Source organism: Passer montanus, unplaced genomic scaffold (genome assembly GCF_014805655.1).
Source record: "Passer montanus isolate IOZ18808 unplaced genomic scaffold, ASM1480565v1 scaffold170, whole genome shotgun sequence".
Taxonomy (NCBI): domain Eukaryota; kingdom Metazoa; phylum Chordata; class Aves; order Passeriformes; family Passeridae; genus Passer; species Passer montanus.
Window position 1 is genome coordinate 460,001 of NW_024364271.1, and position 22,774 is coordinate 482,774.

At 35.7% G+C, this 22,774-nt stretch overlaps 1 protein-coding gene and 2 non-coding genes across 3 annotated transcripts in view; 1 reads left to right on the top strand and 2 right to left on the bottom strand.

The window, feature by feature from the left end:
* Positions 1–22,774, top strand: part of ASXL3 (ASXL transcriptional regulator 3) — a 283,448-nt gene that overhangs the window by 80,962 nt on the left and 179,712 nt on the right. The window lies entirely within an intron of this gene.
* Positions 18,481–18,551, bottom strand: TRNAG-CCC. The gene has a single exon. It is a non-coding gene; the product is annotated as a tRNA-Gly (tRNA).
* TRNAG-CCC lies at positions 18,790–18,860 on the bottom strand. The gene has a single exon. It is a non-coding gene; the product is annotated as a tRNA-Gly (tRNA).

Sequence of the window (22,774 nt, forward strand, 5' to 3'; positions counted from 1 at the left end):
CAGACTTGCACTAGACTTTAGATTGCATGAGAACAAATTCTGAGAAACTGCCTGAATTCCCACATCCACCACAGAAAATACAGAAAGGAATTTCTTCGAAATTAGAAGAGCATCCTTAGCAAAAACCCAAAGTATTATTAAAACATTATGAGTGACAAAACTATAATCAAAAGTGGTTTGCACTCTTAGAAAGAGCCTTTGTCTTTGTAGAAAGAATAATTAATAGTTGTTTTTTTAAAATTAGACCATTGCAATAGTTCTTACTTATGCTGGTTAAAATATAGTGAGGGTTAATTTGCTCTGAATTATTGTTCATATGGCTTGTTTTTCAATGGAGAAATATAAAGCTATCCCTTAAAATTTCCATTAACCTTCCCCTTTTACATCCCTTAGAGTTTTATTCAGAGCATTATTACTCTCATGGCACCCAACCTCTAGCTATGCATATTCCTCAGAAGGCAAGGAATGTCACTTCCCTGTCAGCCAATAAAATCAGTGGGATGGTTATTTGGGTAATTCTGCTGGCACTTCCCACAGGACAGCATGTGAGTTGATATGCAAAGACTACCCAGGAGCGTGGAGTAGGATTCAAACCTCTATCTTGTAACATGGGAGTCCCACCGACCCCTGTAACACATTGTAGGAAGCCACTGAGTCAACTAATTAAAGACAATTTTATAGCCAGACAATTTGTTATCTGTAGTCTGCAATAACATGGAATAGCCTAAAGGAAGCAATGGCTCTCTAGCTTTTTAAAAAATCCTTTATTGTTATATATCTGTAAATTTAATTCTTGTGTTTACATGGATATGCTGTAACAAATCTTTTCAGTAACATTAGTATTGATTAACAGTATTTTTTGAAAGTAAAAGAGGGAAACTACACTGAAAGTATTAGTGCAGCAAGACTTAAGAAATTACTAGAAGAAAAGATAACCTAAAAGATGAATGGTAAATGATAAAAGAGACCCAGTGGATTTTACCTAATACCATGATAACAAACAGCCCTCTGGATCTAAATCAGTTTTTTTCCTTCTTCTTAATTCAACTTTGAGAAGTATATTATCATATTTCTATAACAAACCCTTCTGAAATATGCCATTTTGTAGATTATTTCATTAGTAATACTCTCAATATCTGATGAAACAACATATCATGACTAGCTGTTAGAACCAGACATGGATTTTCTGATATATCATTCCCCAGATGGAAAATGGTTTTCTGTGAAAAAGAAAGTACTCATAGGAATACTCTGATTTGATTAAAAATGAAAAAAGATTTAGGTTCAGATAAAAATATTCTGATCAAACATTTGCAGACTAAACAGCAGGTTTTTTAATAATAAATGATAAAAAGCTCATTTTATGATCTATGAAATTTAAAGTAATTTTTTTTTAGAGTATATTCTTCTCTTTTAAGTTTCAGGCATTGTGAAAGGAGATATTGTTCCATTAGATGAATTTCCATATGTCCTTTTATATAGCTGAGAAATTCTCATTTAATTTTAGAAGAAACATTGCTGAGCTTGGTGCAATTCTAAAATACAAGGCTAAAGAAGTATCAATTTATTACTGTCTTATTTTCCAGTATCATGCAACAGTCAAATATATCACAGAAAATTTGGAAAAATTGTTGGGATATAAGAGAGTTTTTAACAGAAGCCTAGTGTTAATTAATAGAGTTAGGAAGTTAGGATATTGCTACTATTTCAAAGCAAAAAGGAAATCAGCACATTGTATATATGTTAAAGCTTTGTTGATATTTAATATGTTTATCAAAATATAAGTCTGTATCCACCTCAATTTAAAAATTTCAAAAATACATTATCATATGTCCAATAGCAAATACTAGTGAGGAAAAATGTTAACATTTCCAAAGAGTTTTGGTCATTCAAATTGTCTTGCTCAATCTCCAAAATCCACAGTAATGGCTTTTACAGTTCCTTTAATTGAAAGCACAATAATCACATTAGCAGCAGAAAATAAGCACAAGCAGGCTTGTTTCAAGGTTAAGAAAACAAGGCACAACATAATCATTCTGAACGTGATCCAGCCCTCATTACGAATTGTTATGTCAAAGAATTCTTATCTGTGTGTTTAATACAGCACATATCAGCACTGAACCAAGTGGCAATATGATAGTTTGGGGACTGCACTGTCTCTGTAGAACAGGAGGTAATGAGATGCTGTGAGAGCACTTACAGAGAGCACAGTGATAAAATAGGCCTGTAAGGTATAACTTCCCCATTGTACACCACACTTGCACCGCATTCAGTAGCATGACTGCTAGTAAATCAAAAGTCACACCTTGCATTTACCTGTGACATTTGTTACCTTCACGTGTCACTGTTCTATCACTCAGCAATCTCCTCTCCTGTGGGCAGACAGGGTCTAGAAGGTCTGCAAATCAGGAACTCAGCGTTCCAGCCAAATCACACGTGATGTGTGCTCCTGCAAGAACCAGACACACAGATGCTTCAGCTTCACATCCCTGTCAGCCCTGATCAAGAATAGATGATTTCCACCCCTCAGTGCACCGCAAGAGTCACCTCACAACTTTTCTTTCTGTCTCTGAATCTGTGCTGAAGACACTAGTTTTTAATGAAGATTCTCCCCCTATCAGGACCATTCTTCAACTCTGTTTCCTTTTGTGATGCATTTTCAACAAGTAGTCTGAGTTTTGTCACCAAGTATCTCACCTAATTTAGGGTCAGTTTGTCTCATGACAAGAGATTGTTTTATTTCCTTTAGGTGTTTAACAGTCCCATCTATTCTCCAGGAGAGAGACAACTTCTTGCTTGAATAAAGACGTAACTTTCTATATCTTTCCTGTCAAGCTAATTCCAACCTTCTTTTCATGGCAAAAAGTCATTCCATCTTTTTGTTCTTGCTTACTAGCTTTTACTCACCCTCACAAAACCTGCAAGTAACCACAAAAAGGCCATTTTATTGGACCTTTTCATAGACCTCAGACTGGGATTTTCCATCTCATTGGTCTTTCCATTTATTACTTCATCATTCTCTTCTGCATAAGGTGTAATGGCTCATACCTGTCCATCTTAAAAATGAGATAATGAGAATGACTTGTAATTCTGACCTCCAAATTGCACTGCTCTATTTGTACTGTCATATACATCTGCACTTCTCCTTAAGCAGAAGGAACTATAACCTAACTTTACATTTTCAGTTTAGAGTTTGTTTTCCTGCTTAAATATCTTCCCGGATCAACCGAAGCATCTGACAATGCTTTTCCCAGACTAAAAGATACAATTTACATTGAGTTCCTTGAGGTTTTGTTTTCACCCCAGCTCTATGTACATACAGCATTACCATATATATGCACAGCCTATACAGGGAACATCCACTTTCTGTAATTCAAGATACTTGGAACAAGTATTCTATTGTTTTCAACTATCAAGACAGGCAGTTCTCATTTAGTATAAAATCTTGCTAGAATTTCTAGAAATCCCAGGTGAACTCCTGAAATGCTTCCTTTAATCTGTACTCCAGAAGATGAGGTGTTCCTTTTTTACATCTTTCCATCCTTGGGCAGAAATTCTCTGTATGTTTTTTATCCTTGCTTTAACCTTTCTCAAATTCTGCCATCTTATCTTGGAGATTATTAAACACCATCTAAACATTCTGCTGCTTACTTCACACCACCTAATTTTTTTTTGTTTGAAAGAGAAAAAAATCAATGAAACAATCAAAATACTCTGCTCTACTGTTTTTTAGTCTTTGCTTACAAGTTTCATTTTTAATTTTGTTATAGGTAAAAGCATTTTCTCCCAACCAATGATACCCTAAAAGAAAAAGTTATATGACAGAGCTTATCAGGAATGTTTAGACCACCTAAAGACATTCTTCCTATCAATCCTTACCCAATGACTCTATTGAGATACATAATTTCCACAGTCCTGGAAAAAACAGCTTCTATTTTTAGAGAATGGACTGACTCACCACATTTAAATATCTGCTTAAATAATAATATTCTGAGACACAGATATGGCCAATACTGTATCAAGCAACCACAGTTTTATTATTTATTGGGACTGGAAGTTGGAGCTTCACATCATTTGTGCAGTACTTTGGTTTTGTCTCTGTCCATAGCTGGTATGCTTGCTTTAACCTGTACAGACTAAATATGTAAAGTTAAGCAAATTCGAGATGTTTTCACCTGGTACTGACATGCTGTTCTCTTAGGGTCTGTATTTCTGTTACTTGTAGACAGAATCATATCTTAAGAAAAAAAGAGAAAAGGTCAAAAAAGGTTGTCTTAGTGACTTTCTGCAAGACAACCTAAACTAAAACTAAGGAGGTAATGTAACTGGTGGCTGCATAATACTGCATTACAATGTGCACACACAAAAAAAGGAAACTCAGGAGACAAGTTTAAGCCTACTTTTTCTAATGTTAAGGTGTGTTTATGTAGACTCAATGTCATAAAAACACTAAAATAAAGCATGTTTTTAACTTTAAAACAAATGAACAGTCAGAGAAAGGGAAGAATCTGTAATGTAACGATGAAGCTGGCCGCTCAGGAGCCATTTACACCATCAAGAAAGGAGCAGCTGGGACCAATAATAAGTTATCCTTCTTGGTGATTAGCTAATACTTGACAGAACAGATGTATATAGGAGTTTTGGAACTTAGTTCTAAATTCTGGAGGTCACAAGTCTCTTAATGAGAGTAAGAGTCTCTTACTGAGACTCTTCAGAAAAACACATCTCCTTGTAGAAAATTAAAGCGTCTAAGACCTCCTCTGAATCTAAAGAGGGGCTTGGGGAGCCATCAGAAATTACCTGGAGTTCTTTTCACTAAAACACCCTTCCAGCCTTCCTAATCTCCAGTATACCCCCATATCTTGTTTCCTGCTGTATTGCCTTTCCTGATGGAGGTGTAGGCACCCCATACAGCAACTGATGTGGGGGTCAATGCAAGCAAAGATGCACCTAACACAAACCTTGAATTCACAGGAACTGTCCATCTTTCTTCTGATTTAATTAGTACCAAACTTCACTGAGATAAAGACAGTTGAACGAATATATTTGGTCTTCGTTTTTAAGTACAGATATTAAGACGATTTTGTCTTTCTAAAATGCAAAAACAATTTTTCAGAAATTATGAGACATTTCTAGATGGGATGCCAGTGATATGTAATTTCCTTTGGGTAGCATGTTAGGCTATATTTTGCAGTAGAGTTCAGTTCGGTAGTAACTTTTATTGTGGAAAAGTATTTCTTTCAAACGACAGTTGTTTTGAAACCATTGTGCCAGTGATTCTATTTCACTCTAGTGGCTATTATTTGGTCTTTTTATCGCATTAATAGTAAGTAATAATAAGTCAAGGAGGTTTTATTCAGAGAAAGATGCTAGGAAGTACCCACTAAGGGACAACAGTGAAGACTGAAAGCAGCAGTAGGGACTAATTTATTTCAAATTTTTTCTACCAGTTCAGGCTGCCAAAAAAAATGGAAATAACAGCTAAGACTAAATGTAAAAACAGATATTCCATTATACCCAGGTTTTCTAAAAAATCAGACAGGCTTTATAAAAAGAAGAAAGATCTATTCAAATAAATAAGAATATTTGATATTGAACTATATGTGTAGCACAAAATGTAACAGGGAATAGCTAGTAGAGCAGACTGTGTTAAACACAGGTTGATGAAATACCATGTGATATGACCTGAAAATATTAATAGAAGAATAATAAAAGAGATTAACCTGAAAGAAATTTTTTTCTGAATGTTGTCATCATTAATCTTCACTAACGAAAACCAGTAAGCAATGAAAAAGCACCAGCGACGCAGAACTCTTCCCCTCCTTCGCCCCTTATACACAGAGCAGAGTCAGCTCTGTCAATCAGAAGGCAGAACCATGCTGCCAGTTTTAAGCATGTCACACGATGGAGAAATTCCTGTGTGATGTTCCTTCTGCATTCAGAAAATAACAAAAAGTAACATTAGCCATTGCGATGTACAAGGTGGAAATCAGAGGTGGGGGTTGGGGAATTCTTTGACTGTATTTCTTCTTCCTGCTAGGTAGGATCTCTAAAAGCAGGTTCTTGGGGGAAATGCAGGTTTCTTTATTATCTATTTCAAGTCTAGAAGTTGCAGAGTTTGCAAGAAAATTTCTCTATGAAAGAGAGATGAACTACATTGAACTGCTACTACATTGAAGCAACAAATGGCTGGAATGAACTTTCAGTTCCACTTTATGTTGACATTATCCATTCCTTCTTTGAGCCTGAATGTAACATGTCACTGATATGAAACCACTGACTACTGGCTAAAAAAATGTGAAAAATGAGTAGATTTTTTCAGTCATGGAAAGATGCCTTTGGTTCTTAAAGTCTCTAAGTTTCACTGCACATTAGGTCCCTCTGAATCATTTTGTTTAAACCAAGAGCTGTGAAAAAAACATCCCATTCCACATATTCATCAAAAAATGTACATAGGTTTGGGGTTTTTTTCCCCAAATCAAGAATTTTATGGAATAATTTCTCAAAGATCTTTCAACGTCAACAGTGCATAAATGAAGGAGATCCTAGAAAGAGAGCTGTAGTATAATGATGTAAGAATGACTTTTTCACTATTTAGTCATCCCGTACAATTCAACAATTTGAGCTGCTTTCTTTTGACATTGCACAGCAGGCTCACCTTTATCCTTGAAGAGTAAGCCTGCTGTGCAATCAGCATATACAGCCCTCCAAGGCTTGCATGGCCTAGAAGGCAGCCTGCATTACCCGTTGGATAGAGCCCTTTGAGACTATTTTCAGCAATCATCAGTCACAGTAAGTTCAGGTCCACATTTCTTAAGCCAAAGAAAACACAAAGTGCATTGAATCCTCCCTTAGTTAAGGATGCAACTGACCATGAATATTATCAGAATTCTGAAAGCTATCTCAATGACCAAAATTCAGTTTGGTAGAAAGACAAAGGTTTAAACACTTCAAAAGATGCGTTTAAACTACAAGCGGTGATCATACAAAAATACTCTCAAATTATTGATGAAAAGTACATATTTTCTAGAATTAACACTCTAAAATAACCATATTTTACAATAAAGTAAATGACTAATTTATTTTTATTTATGTCATTCATTTTCCTTTAAAATTCATATAATAGATAGAACTTATCTCAAATCATCGAAGACTTTTCTGTATTGCCTATCTGTATTTGCTTCATGTTCCATAATTAATTTAGTTCTTTGCATTAATTCTTGAGGTTTTCCATAGTGTGATAGTTTTCAGCAATTTAACTAGGAATTTGAAAAATAACCAACCCACCAACCAACCAACACCATCACCAGCAACAAAAACCCATACCATGTAAATTAGGCAAGACTAGATGTCCAAGTAGTGTGTTTAAGCACATGCATATATGTGCAAGATATAATGACAATGTATACCCAAAGAAAGAGAAATTACTTAGGAGAAGGCACTTAAAGGACTCAGTGCAACTGGCAAAATTGAAATTATGTAAAAGAACAGCTTCACAAATCTAGTTAGGGTTCTCCAGCTTGTTGCACAGTTCTTATATACACACAGGTTTTATTGTGACACCTGTATTTTTGCAATAGCCTATGTTGTATGTGCATTTATCCATATTTGTATACCACTATCTTCAAAAAATACATGCCCCTTTTAATTTTCTCCCTATGTATGAAATTTTTGTAATTAAGCCCTGGCTTGCACAGCAAAAATTTTTCTTATGACAGCAAAAAGTAACAATAATTGCATGTGATACAAGTGTGGGACTATTTATTTCAGTGTGTGCAGAGTCAGTGTCCAGCTTTCAATGCTAGACTATTCAAGTACTTACAAAATATAATGCTGTCTTAGGCTGATACCTAAACCACTTGGCTTTCAGGAAAAATCAGTATTTTGTTGCCATTCCCCAGAGCATTTTTCATTTTGTTCCTAAATAGAGAGTTGTCTTCTTTCAGATGTCAAGTTTTTCATAACATTTTTGTCTGTACTCCACAGACAGTGGAGGATTAAAGCACAGAGAATGACTCCTTTCCTCAGCTGCAACTTGAAGTGATGCTGACATTAAGCTGCTGAAAACCTTAAAATTATAAAGTGTTTTCACTAAACTTCCTGCTCTGTGGAAGAGAGGTTAAATTGCACTGTCTTTCTTGTGCCAAAGGTGACAGATGGTCACAGGACCCAAAAAATGTGAGCATTCACAAAACAAGCAAACTCTGCTTTCAAGAGCAAGGGTATCTGGTAAACAAAGCTGCAGCTTCCCCACAATGAACAAGGTAAACATAAAGCACTGTAGCAGTTCAGCAGTAATAAACAGGTGGGAGTCTTCTATTTGGGTGATACTTGTAAAGTGGTCTTGCTGCATTAGATTTTGTAACCCAGACTAATGGGCTGTAAGCAGCTATGTAAATGGGTTAAATTAAGAGGGAGGAAAATACCTTTTGATTATCCTTATATATACACATATATACACATATAAGTTAAGTGCACGTGTAGAAATACCAGATTTCAAGACCTCATCAGTAGGAAAAGACTGCTTCATAGTATTTTAAGATCAGTATTTTTAAAATTTCTTCTTTAGACACGGTCCCATTTTTTTTGGAGCAGTAGTATCATGCATAGTCTAAGAGTATTTTTCCCTATGAAAGGAATATCTAAAAGGTTGCTATAAAAAAAAGCGAGGAATCAAAACTTTTGTAACAGCGGTTGGCACAGTTACATGAAGCTGTGCAAGAATGTCAGGTTTTTAAGACCTTCAAATTTTGTAAATATGTAATATATATAATCTGTATAGGATTAGATTAAAAGGTCAGGTTTCTTGCAGAAACATAGAATCAAGGGAAAGAAAATGAAGGTATAATAATTGATGTAAATTCCTGTGTAACTGAACTGCTAATAGGGAGTCTCAAACTCCTGAGGAAAATTTTAGGCTCTGTACCAGGAGAGCCTGGTGCAAGGTGATACCCTGTCATACATAGGATTTCTGTATGATCTGCCCTGGCCTTAAACTTTGCAAACCTGAGATGATTAATACATCATGTCCAGATATAAACATGCACACAAACATGCCATGCCATGTTTTGTACCAAAGACTCAGGTTCATGTTTGAGCTCTGTTGAAACAAAACTGTCAATGAAGAAGAATTTAGCATCTTTGACTTCCTTCACTTTTCTCAGGACTTTTTAATGGGCACGCAAAACTTGTAATCAATTCTTCTTTGTGCTTCACACTGTCTCAAGGCTATGGACCTCATAGGTTAGTTCAAAAGAGACAGAAAATAGTACATAAAGTGTGTGTATGTTGGATTCTGAACATATGGAATGCTAGCCATTGAGTCAGTGCAGCCTGGTGCCTATTACAGAAGAGAGAGAACTCGCCATAAGCTTTCAGACTAAACAAACAAGAATGGTGATATAGTCTACAGTCTGTGATCCAAATATCAATTGACTGAATATCTGCACTTAATGGCTTGCTGTGGTGGATAAGAGTCCACTCTCCTGCCTAAGCTGAATGAGTCCCTTGTCACTTGGTCATTCAGCTGTTCAATAGATGAACAATATTCTTCATTCTTGCTAGTTGCTGAACAAGACCACTTGAATTTTACAAGGTAGAAATCATATGCTGTTAACAAGGTATTTAGCTTTTTGACATTTAAATGTCAGCTGGCCAAACTAAGTCACTCCTAATTCAATGGTATGATGCAGTAGCCTCCTTCTTGTGATTCAGCTTGACTTAAAATGGGCAAATTATGAAGCACTGGGTGAATTGCTTGGTCAGTTGAAAGTTGGAGACTCTATATTAAATGTGTAAGGAAAATCCTATAAAAACATAGCTGTTCTTTCTATAACATCATGTAAGATACCCACTGGCTTTAACAAGACAATAACTTAATCACAGAAGAGAAATAATATCTCTGAATACAACTTCAAAAAACTTTTTCTGAAAAACCAAAAGACCTTGATTAGAAGAATGTTATAATGAAATCCTCCACAACTAGTGGTATGAGTTATTGTTAAGAAAAGACAGCCCTTTTATAAAACTTGAATTTCTACAATCAAGGAACTGTATCAGGCTCTAAAAATGCAATGTTTAAGGTATCAAAGTGCTGTTACCAGTCCAGAGCTCTACAAATTTCATAAAATAGGCTTTGTACATTGCTTTATTGCACTTAGCACTCCTGTGTTCCTCCAGAACACAAACTCAAATATTACTCAAGTAAATAATGGATGCTCCTAGAGTTACTAGGAGAGGCAGCATTAAAAACAAAAATTAAAAAAAAAAAGGTATATTAAATAAATGCCCTGAAAAACATTGTAGAATTACAGATTATCTGCATGCTGACTCATCAGTCATTCTGACATGTTCTAAGATCTCCTGAAAAACCTGCAGTTTGGTAGAGCATCACCTTTAACAAAGAGGGATATATAAACTTCCTCTTCCCTATCAAATTTAAAAATCTGTGTGAATCAATGAACTTCCCCACGCTTAATTTAAGATTCTGTGATACATAAGAAGTCTTGGAATTCTTCCACAGAAATTACAGGATTCCTAAAAGCTACTCTGAACAACATGAAAGCTTTTATTGTTTTATATATGTATGTACATGATTAATTTTTGATGCTGTAATATCTAACAAATTTATACAAGATGGAAATAGAAGAGTAATAAAAATTAACAGAATCTTAGGGGAAAAATGGTTGTTTCTTCCAATAACATGTTTATACAAAGCACAATGTTCAGTAATGAAATTTAGTAATTCACTTTCGTGGATTATAGTTTAGCAAGTGATACAGCAGATACGAGTCATCATTTACAAGAAGATGCCATCTGCTGAGCAAACATGCAATCAGCAGGCACTTCCTATTACACTGGAATCTTTTTTGTCCTTTATTGATTTTCTCCCTTGCATTTCTAAAGCCCCTCAAGCAATCTGAGCCAGTGCAGCAAATGAAGAAAGCAAAGGACTTCTCAATGACCCCAATATCAATTCTGCTTTGTGCTTCATGCTGTCTCAAGGCTATGGACCTCATAGGTTAGTTCAAAAGAGACAGAAAATAGTACATAAAGTGTGTGTATGTATATAGTTCCAAGGCAACTCTGCAGAAATGACAGCCTAACCTACCAGATTAAACACACTTCAAAAAAGCATTACAACATTAAACATACTTCAATGCAAGCATTAAATTATTCACCCCTACACCATTTAATTGTTGCTTCATAATACTTCTCTTTTTTTGTTCCACTTATTCAGTTTACTTCTGCTCTTTATCTACCTCATGTATACTCTGATCCAAATAGGAGACCTTCTGAAAAATGTATGCATAAATAGATGTGTTAGCATTCAAAAGTTATTGTCCTACATCTATAGATGTCAGAAAAAAGCATTAGTCATAAAATACTTTCACAGTTACCATTCCTAAGCATATTTTGGTTTTCCCTTTCATACTTATTTTTGTATCATGTAGTTTTATATACTGCATGTTTTGAATGATAAAGTTCATTTTAAAATAGAAAATACCCTTGCTGCTTCACAAAATATTTTTCATCTTGCAGAAGAATAAATTAAATAAAGTTCTGAAGTCAAAACATATATTTGAAATAGCTTCCATGGAGAAAAATAGAAGTTTATTAATTGTTATCACTACCTCATGCAAAGTACAGCTAAGGACAGCTAACAAGAGGAGGAAGGAAAAAATTATTTATTACAATATCTCATGTTTCTCTTTTTCATTAATCCAGTTTATTATTAATTGGCATCTCAAGAAAAATGGTTCTTGTCTATTGTATAATTTCATTTGCATCATTAACACAAGCACCAAATATTAAATGGAAGAAACTATGATTAATACATGTAGTAAGGAAAACTTTGCATTAATAAATATGCTTAAATGAATTGCATAATATTTATACTATTCAAAGTTTAAAATTCCATTAAAAACATAAAAAAAAATTAAAATACATATCCATATTTCCATTCTGAAAAGCTTTATACAGTGAGAAAGTTCTCCCTGGAAATTACCACTATCTTTTGGATATCATTTGCATACAAATCTGCTTGTGCAAACTCTTTCTCCAAGCTTTTAAAACAGAATCAAATACACAGGTGCAGACCATGATGTATAACTCCTACCACACCTCTCTAGGTTTCCACAAAACTAATGATGTGATCTTTGTCACTTTGTTTCTACTTAGTTTCAGTTGGGGAAGGGCTAACAACATTAGTCACTGCCATTAATGCCTTGTTTTGAAAATACTATTAGGTATTAGAAGAATCTTTTTTTTTTTTTAATTTTTTCAATTTGACTTATTAAGTCTGCATTAAAAATAAACTACCACAAAATCCATTATCTGAACTCAAACCATTCAACATCCCCCATCTCCCATCCAAAAGTGGGGAAGTATTGCTGCATGCAGATTATGCCAAGAGCCCTTCAAATAGAGTAACACTAAAAACCTGATGATATTCCATGACAAGCTGTGTACTAGCAGCTGGAAAACAGAACTATGGACCTACAGACTGATTCTGCAACAAAATACCCTCCCTGATGATACAGCAGAACTCTTGTTTCTGGGCTTTGAGGAAAAATAAAGAATACTGAATCTAAACTCAAAAGGCTCAATAGAAGCTGATACTTCAATGTTCTCTAACAAGTACATGGAAAAATACCCTCCCTGATGATACAGCAGAAACTCTTGTTTCTGGGCTTGGAGGAAAAATAAAGAATACTGTATCTAAACTCAATAGGCTCAATAGAAGCTGATACTTCAATGTTCTCTAACAAGTACATGGCTTACAGAAAACTCCTTGTCTTAATTAATAGCTAGTTTTTCTACTCTGTTTCACTTATGACATAAGAGTGAAAACAAATTAAATTTTTCCCACATTTTCTGTTCCTTTCAGAGCCAATTGACAAAAGAAGGAAAGGAACAAGCACCTGCCTAAGAAAAAGACATTCCAAAAGTCTAAAGATCGAAGTCTAAAGAGTTGGGTATTTTCAACCATGACAAAAAAAAAAAATGCTAGTGACTGGTCCAGACTCTACTACTTTTACTTCATGGCTGTCTTGAAATGTGTCTTTATTTCTAAATCAGTTACTTATCTGTCTGTCTCTTCAATGCTCTTCCTATCTTCATAGATTCCTAGAATGTTAATGGACCATAAGGATCACCTAGTTCCAACCTTCTATTTTCAAAATATGGTGGTTGTAGTAAATGTATCCTTTTTCAGTTTTAAACTATCGTCTACAAACATAGTTATGCTTACTGCAAGTCTTTCAAGCAGGAAATGCAGCATAATTTCTGAGTTCCTATTGAATGGCACAATATTAGGTAAAGGTACAGATGTGACACCCTGGTTAGAAAATGGAATGGACAAGCTTCCCAGAAAATCACTAACATTTCTTGGTCTCTGTCACATTAGAAGATCCCCTTTGGCTGTCTCAGAATAGAGTTTTATCCAAACTGCTCTGCAATTTGACCATCACTAGTAAATTATAGCTTTTGTACTTCTCACAGCCTTTGACATCACCATTAAATTTAGTTCTAATAGGAAGAAAAAGCCTCTTGACAGCGAGGATATGAATGTTGTCTAACAGAGAGAAATAAGGTTTTAGAAGAATAATAGGAGGAAAAGGGTTAGTTAAAACAAATCGTAAAAACCAGCCTAAAAGAAGTACAACATGCATCTCAAGGACTCTTTATCATGACAAAACATAAACTTCAATTAAAAAAAACAAAAACAAAGATCTTGAGTACAAAATTTACTTCCGATTAGGAAAGTGTTCTCTATTTTTTGTCTGAAAAAGGAAAAACAATGGGCTGAAAATGCCACTAAGGATCTAGCTCAAGAATCCAGTGAAGACAAAGGAGCCTTTTAGTTTCAATGAGTAACCAAAAAGAATAAGTATTGAATAAAAAAGGGAGGAATTATTTGGAATGAAACCTATCATGCTGTGTCAGTCAGGCCTATAAATGTTCCTTTCAGTCTTCTCTAAAGCAAAGCCTGAGAATGAAAGGGAAGTTGTGCATCAATTACAAATACATGTGACAGAGACCTTGTTGATCACCTGGCTTAGAAGAGGAACAACACTTTCTGCTAATGTCTTGGACAAACAGGAATTTCAGGATCTCTCTTAGGACTTATCTTTCTATAAATGGGACACGTAGATATCAGATTCTAGTCTGAGTTCTTGCACAGTTCAAAGTCACAGAATGGAAGAGAACAAGTTTTGTAACAAAAGCAAATGGAGATTGCCACTGTTCAGAAGAAAATAAAAAAGGTTCAGACTTTTCTCTCCAAAAAGGGTGTAATAAAAATCTCAGAACAACTTCTGGTCATCACAGTAAATCCAACATTCTGTTCCAAAGAAAATTAGTCTGACAGCTCTCAGAGTAAATCTCTCCTATCTGAGAACACTGAAAAAGGACCCAAATGGGGTTCTGAATTAAGGACTTACAGTAAAATACTGAAATGCCTCTCTCCAGTATTGTCTTGTTCTTCTGATCCCATAAGATGTTGGAATTCATCAGAACACTCACAGTATGGCTGTATTCATTTCAAGATGAGCAGGAAGGAACAATGGATCCAAAAAAAATCCTTTATTACATAATGTTAAGTGTGGGTGAACTAATAGTAAATATATTTATTCCCAGAGGTATTATTGGTCTCCTTTATAGGAAGAAAGAGCTGATGAATCTCGACGGCATTCACTTACCAATGAGAAGCCTGTGAGAAGGCTCTCAGAATGCCTTACACACTGATGTGCTAATAATGCATCAGAGAAGGCATTGTCCAGTCATTAGAAGGAGTTTGGATGAGAAGAAAGTATCTCATTTTACTGTTTATTTGGTATCAAGTTTTATATAAGAAAAAGACCACGCTTTTATGTTGTGCAAGGGTTCTTTATGCAGCCAGTGTTGGCTTAAGGTCTGAACAGCACTGTCATTTCTTCCTCCTCATAGGAGATGCACAAAAATAGCAACTGGAAATCTATTGCCTACCCACAGCTTGCTACTGGGCAGTCACCACTGATAACACAGTCAGTTCAGCAGCTGCTGATTTTTCCAGGTGTATTGGATTTGTGTGGGAAGCTTCTGGCAACAATGGGGCTACAGAATTATATAATGAACTGAGACTATAGGAGAAAGACTGCTCTGCAGACATCAAGGTCAATGGAGAAGGAGGTGGAGAAGGTACTCCAGTTGATGGAGCAGAAATTCCGCTACAGCCCATGGAGGTTATGTTGGAGCAGCATGGAGTTCTCCCCACACCCTGTGGAGAACCCCATGCTGGAGCATATAGATGCTTGAGAGGAGGCTGTGAACCTGTGGGAATCCTGCACTGGAACAGAGTGCATGAAGGACTTGTGGAAGTGTGGAGAAAGGAGCCCACAGCTGACCAGGTTTGCTGGCAGGACTCTAATTCTGTGAAGAACCCATCCTGGAGCAGTCTGCTCCTGAAGAACTGCACTCTGTGGAAAGGACTCATGCTGGAACAGTTTGTGAAGAGCCGAAGTCCATGGTAAGGACCCATGCAGGACAGTTTCACAGACAATTGTCTCCCGTGGAACATTGTCTACACTCGAACAGGAAAAGAATGTGAGGAGTCCTCCCACTGAGGAGGAAGTAGCATCAGAGACAACATGTGATGAACTGGCCACCCCATCCCCCTGTGCCACTCTGGGGAAGGAGGTAGAGAAAATTGCAAATCAATCATATGCCCAGGAAGAAGGAAGGGATGGGAAAGAAGGTGTTTTTAAGATTCTTTGACTTCTCCATGGCCTGTTAGGGATTATGTTGTTAATAAATTCAACTGATATCTCCTTGCTCAGTCTGTTTTGCCTGTGATGGTGTTCAGTGAGAGATCTCTCCCATTCCTTATCTCAACCCATAAACCCATTGCTATATTTTCTCTCCCCTGTCCAACTGAGAAGGGAGGTGAGCAGCTTGGTGGGCACTTGGCATGCAGCCAGGGTCAACACACTACACTTGCAAAAACATCTTAAAGAACAACAAACTCCAAAAAAGTAACACTGGAGTCAAAATTGAAAAAAAAAAAAAAAAGAGGTTTTATAAAAATTAGTTAATTAAAAACTTTATTGTCCAACATCTAAAAATAAAATACTTGCAAGCCAAAGAGAGATTACTTACAGATACCACATTGGAGCTTAAAGAACAACAAACTCCTAAAAAGTAACACTGCAGTCAAAATTGGAAAAAAAAAAGAAGTTTTATAAAAATTAGTTAATAAAAAACTTTATTGTCTAACATCTAAAAATAAAATACTTGCAAGCCAAAGAGAGATTACTTACAGATACCACATTGGAGGCTTAAAATGTGAGAAAGCATTGACAGACTTTTTGGAAATATAAAAAAAAAATCAATGTCACTAACAGAAGGGGAACTATTGAACTAGTAGTGAGACAAAAGGTTGAAAATATGTCTAAAAGAGGAAAACAGAAAAGATCCTGAACTTTGCTTATTTAAATATAAAAATGCAATCAGGCAAGGTAAACAAGAGTATTTGGAAAAACCTGCAAGAGACATAAACCAAGTACTTCTTCAAACACATCTGACAGGAAGTTTACTAGAGACAAAGTAAGGCAAACCGATGATCACAAGGACTTAAAGACACTTATCATGAACACTCAGAAAACAAAGCATGATAGGGGGAAAAAAGAACCCAAATTCCAAAACAGATAAAATCTGTAAAGTCCTAAGAAGCAATCTCATATTATTGAATAACTCATTAATTATTGAATTACTATGAAAAAAATTTGCTTCCAAATGGAAAACTTGATGCACAGGAGAGGGATCAGCATGACCAGGCAACAGTGTCTAAAAATTCGTTCATTTTCTGAAGGATTCAATTAGAATGTGAGAAGGGATATACGGGTGATTGATAGAGTCTACTTGAACTGCTAAGTGATATTTGATAAATACATTTTAATAAAAGGATGTAAGACAGCAAATAAGCAGAGGCTTTATCTGAATCACCTCTAAAATCCTAATTTCTAAGACTAACAACTAACAATCCTTAGATACTTAAACCATAAAATTCCCCTGATTGTATGGTGGAACATTCATTTGTGTAAATATTTCAGCACACAGCAGTGGCCCTCAAATTGACCTTGTGCCACTGAGCACCACCCTCTGGGCTTGGCCATTCAGCTAATTTTCAGTTCACCTCACTGTCTGCTTATCTAGCCCTTGGATCAATAGCTTGTCTATGAGGATCTTAATGGCAGACAGTGTAAGTCCAGGCAGACAATTTCCACTGTTCTCCACCTGCCTACCAGGCCAGTTACTTCTGTTTGATAACTGGTCCAGCATGACATTTCTTTGGTGAATCCTTGCACACTACTCATGATGACTTTCTTGCCTTTGTGAAACATACCTTGAAAATGTTTTGTGGGATTAACTGCTCCATCATTTTCTGTGGATTGAGGCAAGGGTGACTAGTCTGTAGATCCCATGGAATTATGAATCTCCATTTTGAATAAGTACTGACCGATCTGATTCCTTTCCATGAAGTATATCCATTCCTTTCTCCAGCTTTTCCTCTTGGTCTCTGGGACCCAGGATTCCTGAAGGCTGGCTCTTGCAGAACAGACTGGAGAAAAGAAGGAATTCAGTACTGCAGCATTTTCCTGTGCCATCAGGTTCCCTGCCCCAAGCAGCAATGGGCTCACATTTTCTGTAGTACTCCTTTTGTGATGTCTGGACTTAAAGTCCTTCTTGTTGTCTTTGATATTTCTTGCCTGAAGAAATATCATTTTGTCTTCAACTTTTCCAACTGCATCTCTGCATGCTCATACAATGCTGCTGTATTTCTCCTAGGTTGCCTGTCCCTGATTCCACTTTCTGTATTGCACTCTCTATATTCTTCTTTTTTGCATCGGAGTTTTGCCTGGAGCTCCTTGTTCATCCATGCAAGCCTCCTGGCATTTTTGCCTGACTTCCTATTCATTGGAATGGACAGCCCTTGTGTTTGAAGGAGATGAGATTTGAATACTAAACAGCTTTTTTTGGCCCCTCTTCCCAAATATAACATAAAACTATCAATTTTGGATGAGAAGGAAGTGTCAACGATAGCCCTTATATCTGAAAGTGTTAGATTGGTCAAAAAGTCTCAGTTAATCTCTTTTATGATGAATAACCATGTACAGGATATTTCATACCAATGCAGTGGTATGTTAGTTATATGGCTGATAAATTCAAATTACAAGTAAGTTACTATTTCCAGAATTCTTAGGTCACATACAAAATTTATTTACATAAAAGCAAACTTTCAGTAGAAGTGAACTCTTTAACAGAAGCAAACTTAAAATACCACTCAATTACACAGCTGGATTACAAAGAATAAGCCCACAGCAACTTAGTTGTCCTGCCCAAAATTCAAGCAACAAAAAGCATAAAATAAGAGACAAAACATATATGTGTTTTAAACCTGCAATATAGGCATTGCACAGGCTATGATCTGGAAATTACCCATGCACCAGCTGGGAATCGAACCCAGGTCACAAGAATGGGAACCTTGCATGATACCACTACACCACTGGTGCTTTCCTCCAGTCTTCCTTTATTCAGTATTATTTCACTCTAATCCCAAGAGATCTACTAGCAAGAGCCTCAGTTACCCTGCCTCAGAGGCAGGTCATAACAAGGACTATGCAGGAAAAAGAGTTTTCTATCTCAAAAAACTACCTGAAGAACATAACACATATCCTAAAACATATGTTACTGAATTGCATTAAACCTGCAATATAGGCATTGCACAGACTATGATCTGGAAATTATCCATGCACCAGCTGGGAATCGAACCCAGGTCACAAGAATGGGAACCTTGCATGATACCACTACACCACTGGTGCTTTCCTCCAGTCTTCCTTTATTCAGTATTATTTCACTCTAATCCCAAGAGATCTACTAGCAAGAGCCTCAGTTACCCTGCCTCAGAGGCAGGTCATAACAAGGACTATGCAGGAAAAAGAGTTTTCTATCTCAAAAAACTACCTGAAGAACATAACACATATCCTAAAATACTGGCAAGAGGTCACTGGACAATTAACTACTCTCTTTTCCTAGGGGAAGTTTTGAAAGAGTAAACATGGAAAACCCTAAAAAAGTCTTCTGTTTGTTTCTTAAAATATATATAGTCAATCTTCTTTTGGTGAAGGCAAAGGTAAATAGCTTCAAAGATTCCTTCCAAAATGTCTATGGTCATAAAAAGACTTAGATTTCAAAACAGTAAAGCCAAGACTGTAATTTGTCTCAACAGTGCAGAGTAAGCAGATGTGTGCTGAAGCTGGAAAGAAATGAAAGGAACCAAACAATAATTGTTCCATTCTGACTGCCTATAACTTTCACATGGAGCAAAATTGTTTTGATGTATACACGGCTACCCATGACTCTGGAAGTCAAAGCACTTTCAGCATGGATGCAAGAAAAACATAAATATTCCAGGCAGAAAAGCAAGTGGACTGCAGCTGAAAGAAGTTCTTTGGTGCAATGCGTTCCATGGTCCACTTCATGTACAGGTGTTGAAACTTTTATCACAGCTTCTGCAGCTTACTCAGGAACTCTGCCCCATTTGAGAAGCAATACTAAGTGTTTAATTTTTGAAATTAATTAATTTATTATTTATTTTAATTAATTGATTAATTTGAATCTTTTCCAAAGATTTCATACATTTAGCAGCTGTATGTAGCATGAAAATGTGAGTTTTCCTGGTCAAATAATACCTGTAAGATATAATCAGTCTTCATGGAAATTGAGTTAATATCAGGTTAAATGTACTGCTTTTCCTCAGCTTCTTTCACTCAAGATATCTAACATAATATGAAGGAAAGGTAACACAAAGGAAGAAATTAGTGGAAGACAAAAAATTTAAGGTTTCTGAGCAGAACCAAATATTCTGCCTCTCTCATAGCACTTAATGGCAACTCTCCAACTATATTTATTTACAACCTTTGTTTAAAACAAATTTCTTATTCAGTAAAGATAACTCCAGAAAAGATAAGAGAAGACTTTTAAATAAAAAGACCTACAAACAGCCCTCTTTTTTGTCCTTGCACTCAGTAACACACAAGAGGAATGGACACAACTTCTAATTTTTAGGAGAGATTAGCAATTGCTTTCTTCCTAAAGATCTAATATGTTAGATGCAGGTTAGTGGTATTTAAAGTAAAACTGAGAAAATGAAGGGGTGCAATAAAACAGCATTCCAGAAAGTCCATGTAAGAGTTAACTTACATTATCATAAGAAAGCAATAAAAAGAAATTTGGGGTTGTATCAGAAGCAGAATTCTGTTTTATAGTAAAGATACAGAATGCATTTCTTCTGAATTGAATATTACATTTAGCCTACACTCATTATTTCCTCTGACTAGAGTAAATGGCAGCATGAGAAGATATTTCCTTCTCAAGGAAGGGTTTCAGATCATCCTTTGAAGACATACATAGAGCTCCTGGAATCCCTCAGTACTGGGAACTCCATAATTTGTCATTCTCTGGGACTTGAATCTGAACTTTCACATGCACTTCTTGAATTCCCAAACACGTGGAAGGACAACGAGCAGGACACACTCATAGCAATACCAATTATATGTGACATAGACAACACTCTAAGGATTTATCTTGTGAATGTCCCCAGTCTTTCTATGATCTGTAAAGTTTTAGTGTACAACCTGGTCTCAGTGATTCTCAAATATGCTTTCTGACAACTCACATCTCAATCCTGATTCTCTCTATTTGTCTCTACAAATTCTTACAAGCCTGAGTTTCCTCTTTCAGCTTATCAGTTAATACTTCCAAAACAGGTAAGATCTTTCTCCATTATTACAGGTACAATTAAATAAAAATTCTGTTGATCAAGAAAGATATAAATGAAATTGAAAATAATAAATTTAGAAAGCTGTCACTAATTTCAAAATATTCTAATAATCCCAATAAGTAGTTTCATCAACATCAGAACTAATGAAGCCTGGTTTATTACTCATTTGTGTCCCATCATTGATTTACACTGGTGTGTTAAGGTATGAGCTCTGACTTGGACCATTAATAAGGACTCTGGACATAACTCCTCCTTTTTTTCATCATCTGATCCCCTCCCTTTTCCCACACCTCTTATAGGGAATTTTTGGCATCTAGTAAGGAATGTTTTCCTGCTGACAGGATGTATTTATTCAACTCAGTCATCAATTTCTACAAAAATTGTAGGAATCTAATTATTTTCAAGAAATTTTTTCAGATGACTTTGTTGAAACCAGACAATAAAATCCAAAGTTTCTCGGAGGATAAAGATGATAGCTATCAGATAAATAAAACCAGCATACAATCAGAGTTCAAAGGAAGAGGAAACTAAAAAAAATGTGATTTTTTTCTGCACTGAGAATATTATGTACACTATTGTTTAAAATACAGACATTTGGAATCAATAAACTGAAGAGCTACAAAATATATGTGCATATCTTAAAAGAATTCACAGAAAATAGAAAAAAATAATATTTAAGATTCTACGCTTATAACCATCACAAATGAAAAAAAGACCATGATAAAAGCTTTTACCAAAATGTTTTGGGGACTGAGGTTTCTGTTTAAAAAAATCCATTTCAGAATCTTCCTCATTTTCAAGGTACATATTTTCTTTTTTTCTTCCTATATTTATATTGCTGGCACTAACTATTTCTTATTTTTTGCACAAACTCTCTATTTTTTCCCCTCATGTTCTTAATTTTTACATTTCAAACTCTCCAATGCTTCATTAATATTTAGAATCCTTTGATTTATGGTGAGTAGATTGCTTTCCTTGATGGATTTCTAATGAACATTAAACCATTAAGACACTTTAACATAAGCTGAAATTATTTCAGGCCAACACAGAAGGCACAAGTATGCAAGTATTTTAATTAATTTACAGTAAAAAAAAAAAAAAGGAGAGAAGGTACTGATTCTTCCACAGTTTTTATCATTTAAGAAGCAGCATCTGATAATTTTAAACTCTCATCTCCTTGGGCTGCTATTTTGTTATTCAAATATTCTATATAAAAAATATATTGTAAAGTAAGCAATACAAATTTCTCATGTTTCTTTGTGATAATAAACAATATTTTTAAAAAATCTAAAAGGAAGTTTATTAAAGAGCAGTTAGGGATGTTTTATGCTATTGTGTGCATTTGTGCATTGGCCTTGCAGGATATCCTAGCAGAATCTTTAGGCTTCACAATCTCAGTGAGAGCACAATCACAGCCTGCTAACTCACACTTGACATATGTGGTATAACTAAGCAGAATACCCCAAGTTTTTCCTCAGCCTTAAGATTTTACTTAACATCTCAATAGCTCTCTTAATTTGAATCATGCAGAGATTCATAGCATCACAGAATAGTTTGGGTTGGGAGGAACCCTAAAGATCATCTGATTCCAACCCCCTTTGCCACAGAAAGGGACACCTTCCACTAGATCAGGCAGCTCAGGGCCCTACCCAATCTGGTCTTGAACACTCTCATGGATGGAGAATCCATAATTTCTCTGCTCAAATCAATGATGGATCAATCAGTAGAGCTTAAGGGAAAACGAGGATGTTAGGGAAGCAACCATCTAGAGGATAAGGAAATAATTTAAAGTGGTTTTAGATGGAGAAAGGCATAACTGTTCACATGAAGCCTAATAAACTTTGTTTCCTTCCCTGTCCTTCCTCTGCAAAAGTTGAAACAACACCACATCCTATACATTTCATATAGTGATGAGAGTCCAACTGGAATATGACCAGGCAACAAACATGTTGT